General features: G+C 38.6%; 1 protein-coding gene across 1 annotated transcript in view; it reads left to right on the top strand.

Annotated features, from left to right (window-relative positions):
* Positions 1–3147: 3147 nt before the first annotated feature.
* Positions 3148–22577, top strand: part of LOC128733713 (protein sprouty) — a 40787-nt gene continuing 21357 nt past the window's right edge. The window contains exon 1 of the mRNA XM_053827481.1: positions 3148–4747. The gene's annotated coding sequence lies outside the window, so the exon portion shown is untranslated. The remainder of the gene's footprint in view (positions 4748–22577) is intronic.

Genomic DNA, 22577 nt, shown 5'->3' with positions numbered 1-22577 from the left:
AAGATAATGTCGCCGGCTGAAAAAAGCAAAGCCTTGGCCCTTAGGTTATAATCTTTAAGACTTGGGGTTCGCAGCCGGTTATTAGAGTACATGACAATTACGCGACTAGTGTAAAGATCCTACTGACTCTAGCTACACCACCAGCCGAGATTCGTACATCCGTCAACTGGCTTTTGTTAGACCAGCATCGTACACGTAAGATAACTGGGCGGCATGTCGTCAACTAGATCGAGGTCATTTAGCTCGTTAGCTTTAGTTAAAAATCAGCATTACGTTCATATATACACGCTAATAAGTGGTATTTGATGCGCATAATTGGCATATCCGTGGTATTTTGGAGGCGATATACGTGATGAGGAATAAACATACGCGTTTAAGCGATATAAGTAATGATATACGATAATATTCGATTAAGCCCGACCCGCTCCGTACTGCTATACGATTCTGTCCTGAATATCGTATGTTTGTCAGCTATAATCATTATATACGACTGAAAATCAACTTGAACGGACTTTATTAAGCTTTAGTTACGATTTCGAATTTGTTAACAATTATTTACGATAATGTTCGGTTATTGATATACGATGTGGTGCTGGCTGGGTAGCTGCTCCATCGTTAGATCATTCCAAGGTAATCTTCGATTTGGTCAACTGTCACTTGCTCTAACTAGTATCTTATTCATAATGATGAGAAACAGCAGCGGTAAGAAGATGCAGCTTTGTCTTACACCACCTTTACACCTTTACACCTTTACACCTTTACAGAGTACTATTACAGAGACGAGAGTCATGGAATTCGTTGATCTGCTTCAATATAATGCGGAATGTTGTGACATGGTCTACACATGATCGGGGAACACGAAATCCAGCTTGCTACCGCCAGAGAGTAACGTCAATCTGCTCCTGGATCCGGTTGAGGATTACCCTACAGAGAACTTTAAGAGTAATACAAAGCAACGTGATGCCACGCCAGTTTCCGTATTTAGTTGGGTCTCCTTTTTTAGGGACTTTGACTAATATGCCCAGCATGCAGTCCATCGGAAAAATTGCGGTTTCTCATGTATTGCTAAATATCTGATGCATCATCTGGGCTGACAAAAATAGGTTAGCTTTGACCATCTCGATTGAAATGCAGCCAATCCCTGGGCCTCCGTTGGATTTCATACTTACGATGGCTGCTTCAATTTCATCCAGTGATAGCACCTCAGAGTTGGTGTGACGAACTATTGGCGTCATGCGCTGCTGGTTTTGTTGGTCTACGACATTTAACACTCGAAAGAGTTGTTCAAAATGTTCAATCTATTGCTTAGACTATTCTGTACGGTTAATTAGGAATTGACCAGCTCTGTCTCTTCAGCATGTTTGGCTCGAGCAGCACGTTCCTCACAATCATGTGGAAAATTTGTGCCTAGCTCTGTCTCTTAGTGACATCTTAGTATTAACCTGGCACCACTAAGGCGTCGAGAAATATTGTACAACAAACGGATATCATCATTGGCGGTGGCGGTTTCGCCTTCACAGGCTAGGAAGTTAGCCCAGGCTCTCTTGTCCTACATACACATACAAGGTCGTTGATCATCACTCTCCAATTCGGCGTATCGTTAACGGGCAGTTAACTCGGTTCAACGGTTATCATTTGCAGGTGAAATTATAAATGCGCAGATTTTAACCCTTAAATGCGCAAATTTAATACAGTATTGTTGAGGAACTGTAGTAAGACAGGTTTATTCTTCGTATGTGTATATGGCAATAAACTCGATTTTCTTCATTTCCATTTAAATTACGATTGGAAAATTGAACTTGCACATTTCAAAGTGATATTGCTCTCTGTTTACATGTTGCTAGCTACGCTCTAATCGCAAGTCACTCCTGATTTTGTGAAATCGAAAGTATTAGAGCTTAAATGGACAGGAAAAATAATGATTTACTAAAATGCAAACAAGGCAATGCAATCGGTAGACAAAAACAGACATTCACGTTATCTCCTTGCTGGCCGTGAATGATTGTGGAGTAATATAATAGAAGAGCAAGTCAAATACATCGTCAGCTTGACTATCGAGTCCTAACAATCCTATCGAGGAGGTATTTATGGAATGTTGAATATGATAATTTCTGTCGTTTACGCGGCCGTTCTTGTTGATAGCAACAGTAGCTCCATAAGCTCTGTTCGTGCATGATCTTACGTTCGTGGCAGTAGCAGCAGCAGCGGCAGCAGCCTTGCACATAAAAAGCAAACGCAAAGAACACACACCGGCAAACTGTCTATCCCTCGTTGAGGCACTTTTCCGCTGCTGGCCGATCCCCCGGTTCGTTGATGTCGTAAGCGCTTAGCTGTAATGTGTAGCACACAGCACCGAGCCAAGCAATAAGCCAGACAACCATCTCCGGTTCGGAGCATAGAGAATGGCAACCAACGACACCTTTTACAATATGCGTGAAAGAGAAAGAAAGATACAAAGATCATGCGCGCGCAAAAATTGCCCTCGTGCCAAGTACTAGTTGTGTGAATGAAACGGAACATTGAATGGTAAATCGAATGAATTAAAATAAAAATGTGGCTGTGTGGCGAGTCGTGCAGGTCTAGAAATGGTCACGGCAGTGTCAGCGCTAAGTGGAAAGAAACAACGACCAGCGAAGGAGAACTGAGTGTGCGACGACGTGGCGACGGCAGCAAGATCATCGAGCCTGAGTGAGTGGAAGCGAGACAGGATACAGTCACATTTGGTTTTCGTTTCGATACTCCATTCATTATGGCCGTGGTTTTCATTCATAAAAACCTTTTCAGTAGTAACGAATTTGCCCGCTGCGTGGCATTGTTGTATCGGGTTAGGCACCCGAAGTCAACTTCGTGGGCTGGTTGCGAGGGTATGAGTGCGGAAACCGATGAAACCCGAACGCACCCACACATGCTCTTGATTGAATGAAATCACTCATACCTGCGTGGGGTACTTACCTATACTGCCACATGTTTGTGTAGGACAACCTCTATCGGATACAGTTTCCTGCCATGCACACAGAGCCAACTTGCTGCAGCCGAATACAAACCGAACGAAATACCTCGGAAACGCCCTCCCCTCTGACTGCGCATGACGTTTTCTAAATATACGAATTGAAACGAAATTATTTATCAGTCGTTTAAGAGCTTTGATCGTAGACGGACTGTATTCATAACGTCGCATAGTAGGTTTTTTTTGTGAATTAAAGAAAAATTACTATAATTATCATTGTGTATACGTATAGCACACACACGGAAAACGCAAGAAAAGGAAAAAGCGCTCGGTCAAACAACGAGAAAGAGTGTGCGATGCGAGAAATAGTGCGCGCTGGTGAACGAATTTCGGGAAAAGTAAGTTGAATGAAGTGAGTGGAGAGAAAATTAACCTCCACCGACTGCAACGAGAAACGGGATGTACCGAATCTGCGGCAGGAAGTGATAAGTTCGAATATAAGTTCTGAACGAACTAAAATAGTTGAAACAGGCATACCAGCGGATAGTTTAATCGGGATTGTGATTTGTGATCAGTTTTCCCTTTCGGATTTTACACTCGCAACTGTGTATAATGTGACAATATAATATTGGCAAATAAAAATTTTAGTAAGTTGTTCATCGAACGCAGGAAGAGAGCTCGGCAGCAATCTCAGCGGTTGCGACGCGGCAGCATTTTCATGCAGAATAGTACGCGCCGCGATACGCACACTGCTGCAAAGCAATTCATAGCCACAGATACCACAGCAACGGCAGATGTACCACAGAGAACAACGTCGCGGCCGTCTTCTTGTTGGTCGTCATCGCCATTGCCGTCAGATCAGCGGCAGCGGCAGAAAAACAACACCGTCGACAACGTCGTCGTCGCCGTCGTTGCGGTCGTCAGCAGTAACAGCGATATTAGGAGCCGCAGCACCAACGATATACCAGCAAAAGCATGAAAAGTGCTCCGAAAATACGCAAACGGCCACAGCATACAGCGAGTGAAGAAAATGTTTTGAAAAGTGATTTATTTTTGTTCATATTTTTTTCTGGTAACCGAAAAAGAGCATGAAGAAAAAATAAGGCGTAAAAATACGAAAATATATTTATATTTAAAATACAACAGAAAGCTACGAAAACAAAGCGCAACGAAGGTATTGTTGTCGGAATTCCAAAAAGAAAAGATTTTTCTTCGAAGTGATTGAATGATTTCATGAATGAAAACATCAGTATAAGAGAGAAAAAAATCACAAGAAAAAAATTCTTCCGTTTTGCCGAGCAAGTGAAAACAAATGGGAGTGGAATTTGATGCACAACAGTAAGAATAAGTGAAGCCAAACAGGCAATCAAAAAGTGATGTGAAGTGAATCAAATGTAAATGTCAAATTCAGTTAGAAAAAGCAGAGAAGTGAAACAACATACAAAATTTATAAAAGTAGCAATAACAACGCTAAATAAATCTGCACAGAAAAGAAGCAAGGTATAATGAAGAAATAGTGCAAGTGTGAACGTGCAAAAGAGCTACGTGAATTCGTTTGCCCCCCTTTTCCTGTGGCAAATCATGTATCTGGTGTTTATGAGCAAAACTTGGATTAATATTGGATGCACCGTGTCAAAAATTGCGTTATCCCGTCACACTACATCATTATCAGCGACACTACGATCGGCACTAGAAGCAACATTATCTCCATCTCCATCAGTATCATCGTCAGTGGCAGTAACACTAGGGATGTGGATTATGACCCCGAGTCGAAAACCGATTTAATTGCTTATTGATAATGTAAGTGAACATTTTGTAATTTAGGAAAGAGAGCCCTATTCCCGTCCTCGTGATAAGACTCACCACACGAACCAACTAATTTTGCTTCTATATAGGTATGTTTATTTGGTTCCTCTACATAAATTATGAGCAAAGTGCCTGTTCAATACACGCTGTACTCACTTCAAAAATATGAACAAACGAATTTTTCATCTCGATAATAATGTGAGGTTTTATGTTGATTCAAAACCGGATCTTACATACTGTCATTGTGATTACAAAACTTCTAAACAAGCCACCGAAAACATTTCCTAGACCTTAGGATCCCAGATTATATTGTTTATTACCAGCGCGATAAGGTTTAATAGTTTCAAACACAATTTTGTTGGTTTTATTTTCCATAGTATTCCCTGTCTTTCTGTTTCTACTTCTGCTCTTTTTCCTTCCCCCATTTTTAATGGGTATTCTGCTAGAATAGACTTTTTCAAAGCCAATAATCTGACAAAGCAGGCAATTTGTAACAAATGCTCAAGTTAAATAGAACAAAAGTGCTTCTGATTTTGCCAATTAAAGTCGTTAATTTAGATCTATTAATTGCATTATAAATAACATTGCATTGCATAGATTTCGAATTTTGTTTTTTGGGAAATTATAGGCAACTTATTAATTTGCCGAATTATCTGTTACTAATTCCCTACAAGTCAGAGCAAATAGAAGTTATCAACAGTTTAAAAAGATATAGGGAACGTATTTATTGTTGATTTGATTATTCAGGCAAGGTGTAGTTTCCAATTTACGAAACAATGTTTCTGAACTCCCGGATTACATCCGTCGAATATATTCGAGACTAAAGAGTCCTCTTAAAGGAAGAGGTTTGAAGACCGTACCCTAAGTTTTTTGGGATGCAGCCTGACAAACGTAATGTAAATTTTGCAAGTTCATATTTTACCTTGGACATAAACGCAAGCTTGTGGAAGCATCTTATTAAAATTTCATATTCAGCATGTCTATATAGAATAATGAAAAAAAATCCACCACGGTATGAAACAACATCAACTGTATTGAACAATGCTCATTCGACGATATTTTAAGGCTTTGTTCTGATCGATCGAATACTTTGCGGCTCTGTGTGGTTATAAAAGTGCACAGCATAGCAAATGAACACAAAGGTACGCTGTTACTGAAATATGTTCAACACAAACAATCTAACACACAAGTTGCACATAAGCTCTGGTTGCAGTTTTTGTCGATTCCGTTCACGGACAACGTGAATCGAGCTAACGTCATCAATCTACACTGGTGGGTTGTCGTCGCTTAAAAAAGGACACTCCCTGGTTGGCGGCTTATTCCGTTCGTGGTTAGTGGTATATCGAGAGGTGACAGTAAAAATTACAGCGCCCCGAACCCGTACTCGTATGATCGTATTTGACGACGATAGGTAACATTTGGCGAAGCGAAATAGTTGTATCTAACCGAATTTACCCTATTCTACGGTAACATTCGTGGTATTAATCACAGCCAATTTATTCTTTCTTCGCAATTACCTGAGCCCGTATCGAGTGGGCTACGCGCAGTTGATAGAGTATACGATGATTAGTATCATTATTATTACATCTATTATTGTTATTTTTATTGTTATTATTATTTTATCATTATAATCATATATAAACCTGCGCGGACTATACTAGATTTGCTACTGTATAGTATAGTATAGTGTAGTAGACAATATGACGTGCTCGTAGCCGTAGCCGTATGTGCTAACAGGTGTTCGTTCGAAGCTTTTATGCATACTGCTGTCAATTATTCATCTTGTGGCATATAAATTACCGAAAGGAATCACTTGAATGTTAGTCATATTTGCAAATGCTGTGTGTGGCGTAACAAACATTTACATCAATTTGAGCACATTTTGTGAATAGATTTGCGCTTTCGGTATTATGCTACATTTCTCTATCTAAAAAAATACTCGTTACTAATCTACTACGTACGCGCAAAAGCCAAAGAAAGTCACTTATTTATCAGCTGATTTTTAGAAAACAGGAAGCAAACAACGTGTTCATCCAGAATCTACTTTTATTTATACCTACTGATTTGATGGTAACGACGGCGAGTAAAACAACAAGATCCAGAAGAAAATCGGCTTTGGCAGCAGCCGTAAGGCGCAGCAAAAATTTATTTGTATTATAAGTGCTTGTACTATAGAAAGCAAACGTTCGCTCAATCGTTGATAAGAGCAAACATTTCAAACGGGCAGCCGAGGGAGGAAAAACACCACTCACGACCAATAGCTGAAATCGAGAGTTGAGCAAACGTAAGATGTTATAAACTTCCAGCAGCGTGCTAGGGAGATGATTACGACGATGACCGGAAGTAGTTGCTTCCGTTCTAATGATGATGTGATGCGGGAAAAATGTAATGTATGTCAGAGTTGTCATGGCATTATCAGCTTGGACAGCTTGGAATGCACGATTAGTCGGTTCTTGCTTTAAAAAGAAAAATAATCTCTTCGAGTTCAGAGTTTACGTCTCAGGCGCGGGTATATATGTTTTTTTGCAATTGGATAGTACCGATTCAGGGCACACGGTAAATTGAGATCGAGCATGTTGTATAAAATGGTATGAAGGATTATCGCCACGATGAATCTAACAACTTCCTAAACAGTGTGTTTCCAAGTTATGTGAGTAAAAAGTAAATTTAATGTAACACCAGCTATGGGCCTCCCAGTTGGCTTTGAGTTATGACACTTGTCTAACGCTGGACTAGGTCCAGCACTTCTGTGATTCAAAGGTACATGGGTACCAGCGAGCCACATGTCCTGCCACACATGCGAGCCACACCGGGTGTTGTGGGTTCGAATCCGGTTATAATCTCAGCTTATAGCTTGGTTCAATCTATGCACCTTCCAGCATTGGACAAAAGGTAGGAGTCACAACGACTACTTGTTAAGCGTAGCTACCACAATTCAAAAAAAATTCATTACTTTCCCCTACCGTCCCTTCATCAATTGTAGAACCACCGTTTCGAAAAACATTAATATATATAATATGCTTGACCGCATTTCAAGGTCAAGACTAAAAACACGAGGTTTGGTCTAGGTTTCTAAGTACCTAGTCCTGAAAGTAATTAAAAATGATAAATACAAAAGCGAAAAGATATAGTAAACCCATTTTTTGGTATGTGAAAGTTTCAATGCAAGGAAATAGCAAATTTTTAATAAAATAATATTAGTTCCTTTCAGTAAGCTTAAAACAGCCTGTTATACTAGTTTGGTTTTATTCTTTTGTACTCTACGTTTCGATAATGTTCACACCCATGTTCTGTCCCTTACCGGAATTATTACATTATCTTCAACTTATATAAGAATGATAGAAGGAGCTTCATTTGCATTTAAATTCCATCTGAGTTTGGTCAATTTAAGCTTTTTATCAAAAATTCTGCAGTAACTATCTGCCGGTACCGAGCTGTAGTTGCAACTATCTGGTACAATAGTTTAATTTAATCCCTGGTATGAATGATGCGACTCTGTATGTAAGCTGTGGAAAGGCGACAATCAACCGAATGAATGAAAATTAAGCATAGAAAGAAAGCACACTTTTGTAAACGTTTCGTCAGAAAGGTTTTGGAAAAATTAACTCTATTTAACAATTTCAAACAATCTCAGTAAGTCCCAAGTGGCCCTAGCGGTAACAATCCAATGTAACCTTTAGTATGTGGTGAAGTCAGATATTTGAATATGTTGTCATAACGAAATGGTAGAAGAAAGTCGTCAAATTAAAAGCTTGAAGTATCGTAACGGTAGAGTAAGATATAAAGGGCAAACAGAGAAAAAATAGATGATAGCTTGAAAATTTATAGCACATTTATTAGGCTCGCAATTCATTGTATTTTGCGTAGCTAAAGCTAAAGGAACCTTCAGAGCTAAAATACAATTTTATTCGAATATTCCGTATATTGGACTCTTGGTGCGATACGTGGAATAATGGTGGTCCCGATCTTCGTGCAAGCTCGATTGTTGTCTACACAAATGCTTCAAGAATGGATAATCAAGTGGAAGTTGGAAGTAACTGGCCCAGGAATTGCCATGGCAATTCCTATGGGCAGATGGCCCATAGACATGCACATTAAAACGTGAAATATATTCAATCACTCCAAAAATTGTATTGTAAGCAAGCCAACTTGTACTGGGTCCCAGGTCATTGTGGAATTAATGGAAATGAAAATCAATTCTTGAAAACATCTTGGAATATGATAATTACACGAATCTATCATTTTTCTTGTCAACCAACGGCCAGGTCTACCGCGCAGCATGTATCGCAGAGAGAATTCCAAGGAATCAAGTGGAACCAGATATTCCATATAAGTCCTGGAAATTGAGAAGAAGGAAGAAGACGTGGACCTCCCGTACCAAACGTATCAGCTAAGGAGCTAGCTCCTGTCTATCATTCTACCAAGTGGCCGAGTCGGTACGCATGTGGAAATTTGACCTTCAGAACATTACAATGATGGTCCTCTAAGAATGTCATAACAGAAAGAAATCAAAAAGAAGCCACTTTTGGGAAATGGTAACATTTTCCATCATTAACTATGATTGATTTCGCATGCTATTGGCTCCGACGTACGCTGCATTATCAAGCCAACCATTCCTTGTCTGAATTGCAGCTGGAAACTACTAGTTAGTCTTGTAATCCTTATTTTTGTTCACAAATTGCCAGCTGCGACAACTGTCGAGAAAAAAGGCTATAATTTTTAAACTGAGAATGAGCATAATAATCGCAGAATAATTATAAATTATCTTCGGGCATCTTAGTAGAATACTGGAATCAATGTAAACTTTGGAGAAAAATTCGGGAAAGAAATTGAAGTCAAAAGAAAAATCTACCAGTCGCTTGTATTTCTATCTGCTTGTTATGATGATATCATATTATATTTATTGGATATCAGGCCATATGAATAAAAACGTTTGCTTTACTTCTCTCATAAGGTTAGCACGGGAAAAGCAAGACTAACTATTAATATTTCTGCTGACCTTTTGGTCAGCGTCGAGGACGATTTTCCGTCAAATTGAATCAATTTAGAAGCTATAAAGGAAGGCCGTTCGTAATACTACAGTAGGGGAAAGCCACTAGGTGCCGGCCAGCTCCTGCTGCCTCTAACTTTCATAGTTACAATGGTATATCTTAATAGCAAATGAGATAAAATGGACAAAAAAATAGCATGAAAAATTGACCTGTACTCTAACAGCTGGCGGCGAAGTCTGTCGTATACAAACAGAAGGCCGAGTTTCGATAACGGGATGTAACACCTAGGCTTTTTGACCGAGTTGTTATGATTCAACTAATTTTCTTATCAGTATTGCAGTATTGTTAGGTCGGGTAAAATTTCATTTTTATGTATAAAATATACTGAGGTTACCCAGTCTGCCTTGACAAACGAGTGGCCGTAAGTTCTAATCTTAGTAAAATCAGGTCATTTGATGTTAAGTGGCTTTAGCATCTCGATCCGATGATTTTAACTAAAATATTACAGAATTGTAGCTCAAATTGATATTTCTATCAAACCTTGCTATAAATGTGATAGAAAAACTTACGACACACAAAATGTTCTACAAAGATTCTATCTCATTCTGTTATTTATTTAACAAAGCGTGTTGTTACAATTTGGTTATACAGCAGGAGAGAGTATGGGTATTAATACCCATCCCGATTAAATTAGAATGGTTAGAGAATTCTCTATTTCTTTTCTACTGAATCCTGCATTTACCAACAATGAAGTCCCTGGCCAGGACAAGTTAAAAGAGTGGTACTTGCTTGAGGTGCGAAAGAAGCCTCCTTTCCAAGAGCAAATTATAGCTATTTTCCGCGTTTCATGGCTCTAGAGGACAATATAGGTTGAAAGGTAGTAGAAAGTTTAAAAGAAAAAGTGTTAAAACACCAGCACAGACAATAAATTTTGTTCGGAACACAAACTGATTTTAAAATTTCAATTAATTAAATTCCTTTTTTATTACTTCAGAACACAGACAATAAACAGCAGTTCGTTTACACTACAGCGATACCTTCTGCAAAAAGAACACAGTGCGGAATGCAGCACTGGACGGTATCACAATAGATCTAAATACTGGTCGCAGTGATAATGTCCACATAGAAAGAAAAATGGCCAAAATATTTTTTGTTAAGTATTTTTGATATTCAAGTCGTCGAAAAATATACGTAGTACTTAGTGATTACTGTCCTCCTATACCGAACACTGAACCATCTCCCAATGCCGGACAGCAAAATGCGTAACTTGGTTCAGTCAAATTCTTGAATGAAATCAAGATTTTGTAAAAGACACAATTCCATACACAACTTTTTTCATAGCGGGATGACCATGCTAATTTAAAGAAATAAATTTAGGTGAACTATGCTATAATAACTTTCAAATGCAAATGGTTTTGTTACACATTTGGTGCAATTGTATGAAGAAAATCTAGCAAGATTTTAAAACAGAAAAACACAGTTCACTCAATTGTTGCTGTATATGTTTCGGTACATTTGGCTTTGCTCTGTGAAGCTCAGTTAAACAGCTCAATTTGTGTGCGAATGTACTGTCCATTTATGATTACCGAGTATTTTTGAGGAGCAGTTTTTTCAGGAAAACACTAAAACCACATGAACTTCAGTTGTTGATACCTTTAACAATTTGTTTGCACCTCACTATGCCAATTCTATCGTCAATTGGTCTCCGAAAAACATTCGCAACCATACAGACGAAATTGTTCTGGACAAAGTCCACATGGAATTTCACATTCGAATCTGGCGTCTTAATTTCGGTCAACCGGCGAAGCAAGCAGCGTCGTACCAATTCCATCTGTCTGCTTGCTTGCCACCACCCGAAAGTCAGCCTCGGTAAGCTCAATGATTATGTTTACTTTTTCGTCGCTATCTTCCCAAGCTACGGGGGTTTCAACGAGCTCTGTATGAAATCCCGGAATACTGAACTGCTCTCCGCTGAGCGGAGTCTCGCGCCATCTACCCGCGCCTGACTGAGTAGGCAGGATTGAGATGAAGTTAAAAATAAATCGTTTCATCGCGCACGAGATCTTTCACTCACTACCTCGGTGCTCTTACCCCCTGTAGATGGCGTGCGATGTCTTACCGGTTCGATACGGCACAGGATGGGAGCGCACTTTTGCTCCAACATCATCAAAATTACACCCAAAGTGCAGCAGCTTGCCACCACCCCTAATAACTGTAGTAGTAGGAGCATGAACTGGAGAGGTCTAAGTGAGCACACTTAAAGAAAAATATAAAATCTTGTGCAGTTCTAATAAGTGCCAATACAGCAGCTTTGCGTGAAAATCATCGCGAGGGCGGTTGGTTTATCGCGTTTTGCGAAATTTGGGAAGAAAAAAAAAGACTGGGTCAATTCGCACCCAGCACAGTAAATTCCCATTCAGTACTGCCAACGTTTTTCTCAAAGCCATCAACAACATGTGTTAGTACGATTCATTAAAAATCAACTCCTCGGTAACTGTGTGCGCGTGTAGCAGCGCGTTTACAGCGTAGCAAAAGAAAATTAATGAGCTCAGCTGAGTATTACATCTAGAAAAAATTCGTCTTCAACTTTAACAGTTCCAGAATTTTGCCAGCCACAGCCCTTCCGGCAATAGGGTTGAAAACTTTAATCTAGATTCTACAGCTCTCCGCTAACAGAGTTATGCGAATTTAAATTCCTCATACCCAACACACCGTCTCGGTCCTACCTACCCCATCTGTGTGTTGGTAACCGATCTCTGATATTCTGCTGAATGAATTAATGTTTCCGTTCAAACAGAGGAGATCTACTACTACAGTACCAGCAATAAATCCGCATAGCGCCCACTCGTATGGGAGGGTACAGATGTGTTGGTAACGGAGCGGAGTTTCGTTTCCCTTGAAACCCGCTCGTTTAGCTCGTGGTTGCCGTCGTTAGTCAATAGCACAACCACATAGCCAGTCGACGACTTCCTGTGTCGGTATTGTCTGTGTACAGATATGCTTGCTATGCAGCAACGCAGAGGCAGCCCGAAGCAACATATGTGGCCATACTACATTTCGTGTTGACTTCCATCGATGAAAGGTCAACGCTGCTGCTCTAACTAACTACCTCCGCCGAATGAATTATTTAGCTCCATTGATTCGGATGGGCGGATGCTGCGATTTACGATAAATTTGACGTCTATAAAAAAAGCTTTGGAATTCCGAGTATGCACTTATCGTTGATAGCTACCGGTTTCCAAACTTGATTTGTCTACAATTATAGGTAAGTGCCCATACACTTCATGAATTGAATTGATAATGATTAGCATACTTAGGTTTAAAAGAATATCTTTCGATAGTACCTTACGCCGGGACTCGTTAATTTGTGTTTCATACTAGTCACACTTGTTGCACGATTCAGCAATTCAATGAGAATTAACGTATTCAAACGTTTCGTCTGGCTTTTGATGGTGCTTTCTTAAGGAAATCACCTCCTTTTGCTACTCTTGTAGGTCACAGTTTCATTTTTCTTTATATTAATACTCTGCTCTATGAGTATGTTATCAAATATGCGTAACAAATTTCGAATCAGTGGACGCTGGCATGTGGTTTCCAGCTCATGCGCAGATGTCGAAAGTAATAAATGAAATGATTTTTCATAAACATAACATTACTGCAGTGAGACTGTTAAAATTTTCTAGCTAAGTAAATATTTGAATGTGTAATAAGAAACCCCGGAAGGCCGTTCGTCGTGTCCTCCAAACAGGAAACAGGCATAAATAAGAGAAGCTCACAGGGCATTGGTGAAATCGGGAAGCAAGTATTAATTCTGCACACAAATCTAAAATCAAGATTAATACGCGAATGAAGAAGAGCAAACAGGAGAGCCCGATGCGAGGCAAGCGAAAGTCGGAGAGCGAATCGTTCCAGGAAAAAGGAGGTTCTCGACAGCGACTTGTGTGCATCGTTGCAAATGGGTGGTGATGTGCCTGTGTGCGAGTGTGGGTGTCTATTTTTGTGAAGTGCGTCTTTTTCCCATTCCATAATATCGATGGTGTCGCTTTTCAGTTGAAAGATTCGGATTCCAGTGCTGAGTAGGAACCTGACTTCCGGTCTTTTGTCGATCGAGCGTGGGAGTTTCCTGTCTGCATTAGCATGACTGCCTGTACTTGCTCCGAGGGAGAAGGAGGAGGATATCATCTGTCGAGAGGGATTGTTTTTGCAGCTGTAGGTCCCGAATCTGGCACAGAGAGCCGGATAGGGACCGTGGGAATGCGAGTACACTTCCTGACTTGTGAATTCTTAGGATATCCGAGCGAACCGCAGCAGGTGTTCGCTGGTTGTGCCGATTTTATTTAGTCCTTTTTCGTACAAATTATTGTGGACTATCCATATACCTGTAAATTGCATTAAACCATATTTTTTAATGCATTCTGATATCCTTATTCGATCAACTCCTAATTCCTATCACTCAACTAATCTCATGATCAAAGCTTGCCCTTGAACTAACTATAAATTTCAATTCAATCTTTAAAAAATCGGCTACTTTGGTTCAGTGATCGGAATTATCTGCGTTCACGGTATCCCAAATCCATTGAATACTGCATGCGGCACTTATAGAGCTTATTATTATTTACAAAATCGTTGATTTAAATTTTGCTCAATCTCCTGTATTTCCGGCGAATGCTGGGGTTACACGGTGTCACACAAAGAACCCTCTATGTGCACCAACGGGCTTAATATTTATCCCTATAAATGCCCCAGTCATACCTTTTTTTCAAATTTGCTTGACTAAGGAGGCACATTCTAATAAGTAAAATTGATGCACCAAAAGCAGGACAGCCTTACTTGGTCAAGTATTTCCTATGAAATGTTAAGCGACCAAGCTCCAAATTTTAAATTTTATTCCTTCATTAGTTATTTTATCATTATGGTTCAGTAAGGATCAATCCCGGTGTAGTGGTTAGAATTCACGCCTCTCACGCCCGAGGACCCGGATTCAAATCCCAATCCCGCAAAAGCCACGAATGACCCAAGCTGTTAAAGTGACTATATAATCAAACCAAATAACAATGGCTTAGTTATTTTCTGATGTATTTTATCTTCTATTAAGTTAGTAATATCAATTTTAAATGGGCATTAACCTTCTTACAAATTCATCAATAATTTCTTAAAAATTAAAAATGTAAAGAGGACACTTTTTGTTCTCATAATAAGTATAAATTACCTTTTTGCCGACCGCATTTTGCTAAAGATTTATACCAGTAAAGATTATACCAGCGATAAATTTAAAATATTCCTTTTATTGAAGATTGAACACTTTATAAAGAAGCTAAATATACTGGAAAAAATCATTGTGTTTTTTAGGATTAATGGTACAGATATCTGTAAAAAAATCAGCAGAAACATATTATCCTATAGGATTCTGTTCAATAATTACTAAATGAAAATGTCAGGTTATCGCATCTCAAAGTGTGTTCCTATCCTGCGAAGAAGCACTTCTTTGATTGGTGGTAAACTAGGAAAATATCGTCGTGCATTACTTCTTTTTTAAAAGAAATTCACAAAGGAACTATTACATTACTGAAAAACTGTATGAACAACGCCTGTTTCTAAAAAAAATCTCTGAACTCCGAAGAAATAATTGAAATGATACGTGACATTGAAAGAGTTGGTTCCATACAAACCTGATCACCTATATATCTACAAATATCAAATTTTCATCAACTTTTACTATTACTATGATCGTATCATGCGAGATTAATTACTACAGCGAATGACAAACAGCATCAAACTTCAGCACCAGCAAATTTTTTCATACGAATTGTCGTCATATTTTACGTGACAGACGTTTTCCAGCGAATATTGCTCTATTGTACTTTTAAAAAAGCACCGAATTCGGAAAAATTTTACCGGAATCTGAACAGCGTAACGTTCGGTAAAATTTTTCATGATACTAAACGGTGCTAAAGATCCGTAAACGTCGGTATGCACCACCGAAATTTTTAGCGAACGTTTAGCTGTTGTTGAGATTTCGGTAAATTTTACGGCCGATTTCCGACTCGTGGTCTAATGAAAAATTTTGTAGCGGGAAAAGACCACTTTAAGTAGAATATGCTACCCTCCTCAAAGTGGCATAAAACCCCAATATCTTTTCTCAAAAAATTACAATAAATAACGAGTTACAATACAAGAGCTAATACGAGTGTAATACGAGTTACACAAACGAAACGCTTAAAAAGGAAAATCACTTCGTTGATTGTATGTGCTCCTAAATACCGGATCGGTTCATGTAAGTCATAGTTGGTACGTCGTGTTCTTACACGCAGAAGGTGCTGCTGTTTAGTAATAATTTAGTAATAATGTAGTAATAATGTTTCTCCTTCGTGGTTCGAGCGAAGTGATGCAGCTCAAAGTGCACAGATCCTCATATGATGGCAAATTATCAGGATTTCTCCACGCTGATCTGCGGCAAACATTCCGAATCGTCATATTATTACTATCGCATCACTCCGCAAACATATTGATCAGCTCTTGTAGTCTCAAGCAGTCCGTATCGGTACGAATGATCGTGAAAATGCTGGTGTCGTCAACATAAAATAATCATGTGCCAGTTGGTAACGGCCGGGAAAGGTTATTTATTGTAAAGTGAAAACAATAAAGGTCCTAAAGTGATTCCCTGAGGAACACGTGAGCAATTTTCAACCAGTCAGAAAGAGATGAATCTAGTTTCACGGCTATTTTGCGGTCTAGTAGATAATAGCCAAGCCATGTTATTAAACTTACCGACGCTCCTAGGTTACTAAGCTTTGTTAGCACAATATCATGATCGACACAGTCAAATGCTGCCTTTAAAATAAGCAGCGTTAACCTGACCAAGTTGGTCCATTGTCAATGAGTTTAGTGAGGTAAAATGAAGCAAATTTGTGAAAATCGATCTGCTAGGAAAAAATCCATGCAGTGAGGTGAATATGTAGTTTTTCACGTGAAAGAACAGATAATTATAAACAATGGTGTCTAACACTTTCGAGTAGGCACATAAAAAAGTAATTCCACAATAGTTTTCTACATTACGCCTATCACCCTTCTTAAAAACCGAAAACATGAAAGATGACTTCTAACGCATGGGAAACTGCTGACATGAATCAAAACTTTTTTAGTAGCGCAGTAGAAATACAATCCGGACCTGACTGTTCTAATTTACAAATGGCCTCAGCTACTGCGAATGTTTTCTAAGTCACTGCGAATGTTGATTATAATTGAAATTTCACTGTTAGGGACGAAACTCACTGCAATGTAATGCAAGTGTTTTTGTAACATATCGTCTTACCATATCACGCATCAGGATAGAATTTTTCTCTCCCAACATACTTGGGGATTTTTCATAATCATCGTACAGGTGTAGGCAGAAGCGTATCAAAATTCCATGGAATATTACATGCAGTATGGAGCTTATGGATTAATGATTGAAAGCAATATTTGAAGCATAACAGATCTTTTGTCTTTCCAGAAAACCCTAAATCCAATTTTTCGATTTGCTCGGGTATCGCTTAGGCATTAAATCCATAACTCTTGAACCTAGCGTCGTAGAACAAACGAAGATACAAGAACATTTTCTAGGAAATCTAGGAAATATATCGATTAGAAAAAGTTTTTTACCAATTTTACACAGTCGGAAAACCCATGTTCTCATTCTTGGAATATTTTTGAAATATTTATTTCTTATTTGCTAATTAATTATCTTTTTGTAACAAAAAAATATCCGATATAGATTTTTATTATTCTAGAGTTATGGCCGGAAAACTCGATTTTCCTAAACATTTTTTTGCTCCAAATGGCGGCATAAATGCACTTGAATGCGTCTATTTTGCATGAAACGGTTACTGGCATTATTGGCTAGCTAATTCTTATGAAAAATTAGACTGAAATGCATTTATGCCGCCGTAATAAGCATAAGAGAGGAGACGCAAAGAGAATCTCTCATTTGCACAATGGACCTTTTGACATGTTAGTAGAGAAATATCCATATATCAGGAACCAAATATAACAGAATGAATATTCTTTTTTTATGTAAGATAATTTGAAACTAACTTTGCTATCCATATCCAAGATAAATCCTATCTGGAACAAGTTTCTCACAAAATTATTTACAGTGGTATAGAATTCTTATAAAAACATAGGAAAGCTTTGTTCTCATTCCTGGAAAAGTATTTTAGCTTTATTTTTTGTTCTTAAGTTATAAGCAGAAAACTAGTTAAATGCGTTCTAGGAAAAGTAGTTGTTTCATAGTAGTGATTCTCAGAAATATGGCGAAAAACGAGCCGTCCTTAAAGAAGGTTACCTTCTGTCGTTAACTGCATGAATTTGAGCGTATTCAAAGATTTTGTTTCAGATCCAACATACTGTGGAGATTTGTTGAGATTAAATAATAATATTACATTAACTTCAAAAACAGAGAAAATCAGAATGTATATAGATTATCTTTGCTATTTTTGAACGCTTTATTAGAATTCACGAATTACCATTAAACCATTAAAGCATAGGATGAAGGCGGTTGAACATAGGAATAGGGGAACAAGGGGTAAGAAGGCCCGGCGGGGTAAGAGGGACCACATCGATTTCGTCAAGAAATCCTTAAATTTTCTACAAATGCCCCAGTATGTTTTGTTTATTAGCCTATCTAAACACTTTCAAGACAACCTGAAGCACTCGGCCGTATCCAACGTCAAAACTAGAATCAAAACAAACTTTTCGTTCGCAGTGTCTTTATGCGATATAATTTCAGCAGCAAAAAATTTAAGGTTTTTCAGCAAAAAAAGCTATGTATTTTGTCGTTTCTCTTACCACTGACTTTAATTGGGTAATTCTTGTTCTGTGTGTGGCGGAAAAGGTATATAAAATAGTACGGATTGAGAGATAAAAGTAAAATAATGTAAATTGTTAACTAGGGGTAAGACGGGCCATTTTTCACGGGGTAAAAGGGCCATACGTCATAGTGCTCATAATTGCCTAAAGTTCTTCTGTTCAGTGTCTTAATAGATTTTAAAAATATTGAATGAAAAAACCAACTTTTTTCCTGTTGAATTTGACTAACTTTTTTATTATTCTGACAGATACGCATTTCGTTTACGACTTGCAGGCTTCATCAGTGTCTTTTTCGAAATAGAGTACACCTGTAATAAAAATTATCCCTGAATCTGAGATCATCCTGTCTAACACAGAGCCTCCCACTTCAAAAGAAGCCAACAAGTGCCAATAACATAATCAATGTAAATTTGGATCTAACGGAATCGAAATTCGATGAATCCAATTCACTTACCGGCTCATTTAATGTGTTGCCTTCTTTACCTTCATCTAAAGTGAAGCGTATTCAAAGAGTAAAAGTCCTGCTGACAAATCAACAAAATAACGCCAAGAAAAGAGTGAATAAAAACCAGTGGAGTAAAATAACGTCTACTTTTTTTTCAAAATTGAACTAGTAGTAAAATTCCTTCTTTTAGCAGGTTTCTAAATTATTAAGCTATACCTTCTTTAAGCATGTACCTAAAAACCCCTTAAGAACTTGTTCTTACTTAGTTAATAATATTGAAATTGTGTTTACAACTCAAAGAAACCTTCAAATCTGCCACAATCCGCCTTACTCCGCCATGGTCCGTCTTACCCCTTTGGTGGTCCTTCTTACCCCGCCTGGTTGTGAACGAGTAATTTTTAGACGTTTCGAAAATTGATGAAAACTCACGGAAAAATAGACTAATTAATTTTTTATATAATTTTTAATTGTAGATAAATGAATGCTTTTCCATGTGTGGAACAAGAAAAGGTGAATTTTCGTACACATTTTATGCTAGCAATTTATTCGCTTAGGGGGGCCGTCTTACCCCGTCTTCCCCTACATATTATTCTTGCCTGTAAGTTTTAAGAATTAACAAGTTTAATTTGTTGGTAAATATTAGATTGTGCTTGTGCGGTATAAACAAGATGCCACTGCATGACAGGAATAAAATTGTACCCAAAACAATCCAAGTTTATTGACCTATGTTTAAGATTGACTTGTACTATATTTTCGATGCTTCGCGCACTTCAAGCTGTGAGCATATTGAAGAAAATAGGAAAAAGATCAACTACATTTGAATTATTCTCGTCAATCATATAAGTAAACAAGTAGTTAATTGTTTCACGTGACGCAAAACAAAATCGTTTGAAAACATACCAATTACTTTTGTTTTATTGTAAAAAAGACCACGAAAAATGAATTTACTATATACTTTGAGGTTAGCTAATGCATTTTGCTAATTTGGGAAGCTATATATAAAAAGCCTGCGTGGGTTGTTTTTATTTTTCGTTTTTTTAGTACCTATCTACTACCAAGGTTCGTCAAATTCACGTTTTAGCTGCTGCAAAATTTTAGTATAACTTTGAAAGACCGAGCATTTATAGAACAAAAAATGACTCGTCTTTTACAGGATGCCATCTGTTAAGAGTACAAGACAATTGACTGTAATAACTCTGTAAATAATAGACTACTTCTAAGAATAAATATATATAAATATATTATATTGGTATATTTTACATGCTAAAAAGCTTAATATCAGGGAAAAATAGAGCATATCTTTGATTATACCTTATCCATTTACGTAAAAAGTGTAAATGCAACATATAAATGCACGCAAATTGAAAATAGGAATATGAAATATTTTGAAAACAATTTGTTGAAAAGTTTGTGCATAATTTCCGTATTTAGCACTAACGTAGAAAACACCTCATTTCTTTAATCTAAAAATAGTCTGTTTCTGATGAGTATACACACAATTAACAGAAAGTTTGGAATGTAGTGACGTAGTAATAAAGTGCTCATTGGCTGCTTGTGAAAACTTACACAAATATGAATGGTTATAGAGAAATGTTAGCTATAAAAGTGCTTCACATATAGCTAACTCGTTAAAATTGCACTCAATGAGTATAAATTAATGGAAATTAGCGAACCAAGAATGCATCAAGAAACTCCCTAACAGAATCGTATTAAGTTATAACATTCGAAGTCAACAGGTAAAATTAAGTGCGGTAATCATATACCGTTCAGAAACCTCCTCTTTTCATGACTTCATCGACTTCACTAGCCTAGTTTAATGAAGCACCTTCGCAGTCAGTGCATTCTCGCTTACCGGCCAAATTCCCTAGCTGGCAACCAGCTAGGTTTTCAAATATTCTCGCAAGCTCAGTTTTCTATTTCCGCGAACAAAAAAGCCACACTTCAACACACATTACTGCAGCAAACAAAACTTCAGGCTGTAAACATCATTCAAATCTGCAACAAACTTCGAAACCCCCTTAAAACCGCAGCGAGCGCAAAACCGTGCGAGTCAGAGGTCGACAACCTTGGCGCGCGGAGAAGCTCCTCGAGCCACCGCCACTTAGCAGGCGCGCGGGACCATCCGATACGGGCTCGTACGTGCCCGCCGATTTGTTGTTGCTGTTGCTGCTGCTGCTGCTGTTGTTGTTGTTGTTGTTGTTGTCATGGGTTATTTCTCTTCTCGCCTTATTTCGTTATGTTATTTGTTGTTTTCTTTAGCTTTCGCTTCCCAACCCCGTCAATCCGTCTTTTCGCTAACAGTGGTTTCCTTGCTTATCTGCAGACATGGAGACCATAGGTTCACTGTCGACCTGTTTCTAGAAAACCCGGGCACTCGTCATGATGGAGAGTGTAATAACAACCTTTATTCCTTCGCTGGTACGTTCGTTCAAATGTTTTCTTCTTTTCTGCTAAACGCGTTAGAGATTGAGCATCGACGGTCATTCCGGCGGGGTTAGTCCGTGTATTACACAGAGCACGTCCGAGAGGAGATCAGCTTCTGTAGTTACGTTCACGTCTCTTGCGATCGGATGATCCTCAACAACGAAAGAGGAGGCTTTGGAAGAAACACGCACGCGTTGTTTGCGCGTTTCTTCAGATATACGTTCCCCCCATGCACTGCTGGTTTCGTCCCACGACCTACATGTTCACCAGCTGCGTACCAGCTGTAGCGTGCGGACATAATTACGAATGATGATGATCGAGATGAGATTTCTTTCTTCTTTCTGTCCTCAGGCAGGGAGGATGGTCAAACTGAAGAAACGATGCAAGTGTGTGGGTACGTTCAAGTTGTTGCGGATGACAACAAAACATAACTTGTAACACAAGCACTTCGTCTCAACCATCCTGAATCTAATTTAATTTGATGATCGACAGTTTTCAATCGAATTGAAAATCTCGAGTTTGGAATCCCTCGTTGCTGGTTGGTTATATGACCTGCTTTGGAGATCATTAGCTGGCACAGACGGTTGCCTTCTAACCCTGGCACTTGGACTTGTTTAACTTTTAGTTAGCAGCAACATGCATTAATGCCTCACTGTAACCCAAAACTTGTCACAAAAGCAACATTGGCGTCTTTTAATTTTTGAATCGCGTTCGAAAATCAAGTTGTAATCAATACCTTTTATCTAGGTGCACCAGTTGCCAGTGGTCGTGATTGGGACAGACGATCTTTTTTCTCTTTTTTTAAACCAGTTAGCCCGCGTCTTCCTCACCTTTCTACACACAAAATTTGGATTTAATTTCACCACATAAGCGGCTGAGGGCGTGCTGAATCAGGTGTAGTCTCTACCCGGCGAGTTATTCGAATATCATATGGCGTGACCTGAGAAGGTACGGATGAGGTCACTTTTCAGGAAATTCGAAAACTAGCTTTAAAAGAGAAGACCCACTATGTGTCAAGTCGTAAAATTTAATCCAACCAACCCCGCTCCGCTGGATGACAACCGGTACTTTGTCGTGGCGAGTTGCACGAATCAACAGGGGGGTAAAATTTCAAGTA

This window comes from Sabethes cyaneus, chromosome 2 (genome assembly GCF_943734655.1).
Source record: "Sabethes cyaneus chromosome 2, idSabCyanKW18_F2, whole genome shotgun sequence".
NCBI lineage: Eukaryota > Metazoa > Arthropoda > Insecta > Diptera > Culicidae > Sabethes > Sabethes cyaneus.
The sequence above is the reverse complement of the archived record's forward strand: the minus strand, read 5'-3'. Positions and strand labels throughout refer to the sequence as shown.